Source organism: Leopardus geoffroyi, chromosome D1, assembly GCF_018350155.1.
Source record: "Leopardus geoffroyi isolate Oge1 chromosome D1, O.geoffroyi_Oge1_pat1.0, whole genome shotgun sequence".
Lineage (NCBI taxonomy): Eukaryota > Metazoa > Chordata > Mammalia > Carnivora > Felidae > Leopardus > Leopardus geoffroyi.
Window position 1 is genome coordinate 4610828 of NC_059329.1, and position 4362 is coordinate 4615189.

Here is a 4362-nt window from a genome sequence, read left to right on the forward strand (position 1 = left end):
AATCTACAAAATATATAAAGCAATTAACATTGGTAATAACATATTCTACTTCAGGCACATTTTCAAAAATATTAACTTCAATTTTAAAGGCCAACACTGCTCACACCCTTCTAGTCAAACACTTCACTTCTGTAAAACAGAACTGACAGTTTTTTTTTTTTTTTTTTTTAATTTTTTTTTTTTTTCAACGTTTATTTATTTTTTTTGGGACAGAGAGAGACAGAGCATGAACGGGGGAGGGGCAGAGAGAGAGGGAGACACAGAATCGGAAACAGGCTCCAGGCTCTGAGCCATCAGCCCAGAGCCTGACGCGGGGCTCGAACTCACGGACCGCGAGATCGTGACCTGGCTGAAGTCGGACGCTTAACCGACTGCGCCACCCAGGCGCCCCCAGAACTGACAGTTTTAATATTCTCTAAATTAAAAGGACAGAATAATTCCAATTTTAAGTCAACTAAAAATGTGGACAAAAACATACACTAAACAACTTCCCTCTTTTGCAAAGACCTTCAAGAAAGGGTATCAATCATTGAACATATAAATACATATAATGTATATGTAAGAAATATTATTTAAAACACCATGTGTAATCAAACAGAAATAACAACAATTCATTCAGACTAAAATATCCAAGCATGCCAAGTTGGATTTTTCAGGTTTATACTTAGATGCTTTCGAATCGCTGAATCTAAATGTTGAAAACAACACTGGATCAGTTTTCTAAATCACGGGATCCAGTCATCCTGAATAAATGGGTATTGTTCCTTATCTCTCAAGTATTTTGTTTAAAATGTTTCCATTGAATTTCAAAATTATAAAAAGCAGTTCTAAAACAAATGCTGCAGAAGATCCTCAAAAATGTCTTTGGCTCTGCTTTCAGGGAGCTAGTCCCTTATTTATTTCTCATGGCAGGCACACCACAATACAAATACATGAGTACTCATTCACTAAGGTTTTTTTTTTTTTTAATGCTTATTTATTTTTGAGAGACAGAGAGACAGAGTGCAAGTGGGGAAGGGGCAGAGAGAGAGGGAGACACAGAATCTGAAGCAGACTCCAGGCTCTGAGCTGTCAGCACAGAGCCCGATGCAGGGCTCGAACTCATGAACCACGAGATCATGACCTGAGCTGAAGTCAGATGCTTAATTGACTGAGTGACCCAGGCGCCCCTAATTCACTGAGTTTTTAATAATCTCTGTAACTCATCTTTCCTTTAGCCCACAGCAGCCTGTTCATTTCCAAAAGTCAACAGCTTTCCCTAAAATGCTTGCGAACAAGCTGAATCACCTAGAAGAACTTCATTTTACTTAAAATTTTTTTTTAACATTTATTTTTGAGAGACAGAGACAAAGCATGACAGGGGAAGGGGCAGAGAGTGAGGGGGACACAGAATCTGAAGCAGGCTATAGGATCTGAGCTGTCAACACAGAGCCCCACACGGGGCTTGAACCGGGAGATCGTGACCTGAGCCAAAGTTGGAGGCTTAACCGGTTGAGCCACCCAGGAGCCCCATACTTTTCTGGTCACAAAATACCAAAAAGCTCCACTGGAAGTTGATACACACAAAGGTCTACTGCAGAAGAGTATCATTTATATCATTTATTTTTGTATTTAAAATAATAATGACTAATTTTTCTTCACATTTCTACTTAAATGTTGACTTCCCCTAAAAAAAAAAAAAAAAAAAAAAAAAAAAAGCTTTACCCAAGGGCACATATTTGTGTCAACTATTTTAAGATTCTTCTTTTATCTTTTCATTTGTTAATAACCAAGATTTTCCAAACAGGGATTCAAAGAAATTGATAATTCCTAGTGTTGACACTGTTCTCCAAGCAGTGAGCCTGTTCTAAAGGAATGAGTCTCTATGTCAATGCTACAATCTATTGAGAAAAACACTCCTGAGGTAGCCACTTAATTTCCAACTCTTAGAAAATCCATTATTCTGCATACTGAGACAAAAGTAGGATGCAACCCAGATGTTCCTAGATTATGACTTTTAGAACAGAGCATATTCAAAGTGGAGCTAGCTTTCCACCCATATTTAAGGAGAAGGTGAGCAGGCCCCACACTGTTGGAATCCGCCTTTCCATTTCTCTCCTGTTTGCCTTCAATTGGTGGAAATATTCATGGCTTTACAGGATCAGGTTCTTGGTGAGTCCTATCATTTTTGTAATTACTGTGGATGGTATTAGTAAGTGTCTTCCTTTTATATGCTGAAATAAACTAATGGAAGAGGCAGACCCTATGCAAAATGGCTGGGAATAAGGCCAAATCTTTTTCCATACACCCAGGGACCAGCAATTTTCTAAATGGCACTTTAAGCTCTGTAGCCTCAATAATTACAACTACCACCGGCATGTAATTTACAGAAATAATTATGCACTCTTCCAGTCCCCATCACCCATCTCAAGCCCATGGCCACTCACCTTGTCTTTATTTTCAGTGCCAGAAGCCTCAAGCTTGGTCCTGATCACAAACGGGGTGGACAGTCACAACAGGACCCTCTCAAAGGCGACACTGACCTTTGGAGAAACGATCTTGAAGCAGTCCTCAAACCTGAGCACTTTGTGGCTGTCACACCACAGCTATTTCCACAGGCCTTCCCCCAGCTGTAGGATGGACATGTGGACGTCAAACATCAATTGGAAAGGGAAGGCCGTGCAGAAGGAACTGATGCTGATTCTGAGGTCCGCAGGGACTTGGGAGGCTCCCCGGGGAAGGTTCTTCCTGGTGTTAGTATTGTCACATTCTTTGATGAGGAAGGTAAGACAGCTACAATTGCCTGGGGTCCATCAGAGCACAGTTTCTCATTGGCCACCTGCTCCATGGCCACATCAAGCTGGTAAATCTTCTTTCCTGCAGCCTTGATTATGCCCAGCACTGCAAAGCCCACAACGTGGTGAGGACGGAAGTAGTGAAGCAGAAGGGCACCCTCGGGGAGCTCCTTGCACAGGAACGATGGGGACTCCAGCGTGACCTGTTTCCCAAAGGAAGTTCTGATGTGTTCCAACAAAGCATCAAAGCCATTAAAAAAGTCCTGCAATGTGCCACCTTTGGCTCAAAGGACTCTCTCATTCTCCTCAAAGAATATATTAAAGAACTCCTCACCAAATCTTTCTTGAACTTCCTCAAACTTCAAACCTGGAGGTAAATGGGAAGCAAATATTAGTCAAGTGCAATAAAATAATTGAATTTATAGCTTTTTAAAAAATTCTCATCAAATGAGATAACTAGTGAGTGAAGCTAGAGAGATATTTCCCTCGGGCCCAGAGATTCTCAGAGAGATTAATTCATTTTGAATTAGAGAAAGAAAATTTCAGTTCACCTTCTGGGGGCTTCTAAGATGTTGATGAGCATAAGCTTCCTTTAACTTTATGTTTTTTTGTTTTTGTTTTTAAGTAGACTTTATTTTTTAGAGAAGTTTGAGATTCACAGCAAAAGTGAGCACAAAGGACAGATATTTTCCATAGAACACTCTTCCCACAAATACACAACCTCCCCCTTCACACACACACACACACACACACACACACACACACACACACACACAATCAATCATGCACTACAGTGGTACATCTGTTACAATCAATGAATTACAATGACACAACACCATCACTCAGAGTTGGTAGTTTACAGTAGGGTTCACTCTTGGTGTTGTATGTCCTTGGGCTTGGACAAATGTGTAAGGATACGTGTCCACCATTACATCATCACACAGAGTAGTTTTGCTGCTCTAGAAATCCTCTGTGCTCTGCCTGTTCATGCCTCCCACCTTACCTCAGCCCCCTGTAGCACAAACTTTCTAAATGCTGCTAATTTAGCTGCCCAGTTTTCTTTTCAATACCCTCCTCTATTTTCTACAATTAGCACAAACAAGATCGTTTTCTTAATGGTTTCCCTCATAGGTAAAGAAACTTTCCAGAAGCAGCTATCAAGTTGTTTCTCTATCGGGCCCATCCACTATTACTATCTGACTTATCAAAATTCTTCTGTTAAGTGGGAAATGTCAACCAGAGAGGGAATTTATGGTACTTGAGCAGAGAAAGGTATCGGATTATCTAGTGTCAACAGAAGGAATGAAGTTAGAATCCAGGGAGAGAGGGACAAAACAAGAAACTAAAATGGCAGAATGGTGGACTGATTTGCATTCTTTGACCCACAAAACTGAGAGTAACCAAGAGTCTGGAATCTCACCAGAAAGGGTTAATAGTCTTTGTCTTTCTGGTCTACATTCACTCCCACTTGACATGGCAAAAGGAACTCTATCTTACAGTAATGGAGGTATAATAAAAAGTAAGTACATACACACACACATACACACAACACATTATGTAGAAACTAGAACCAGTCACACGTGATCTA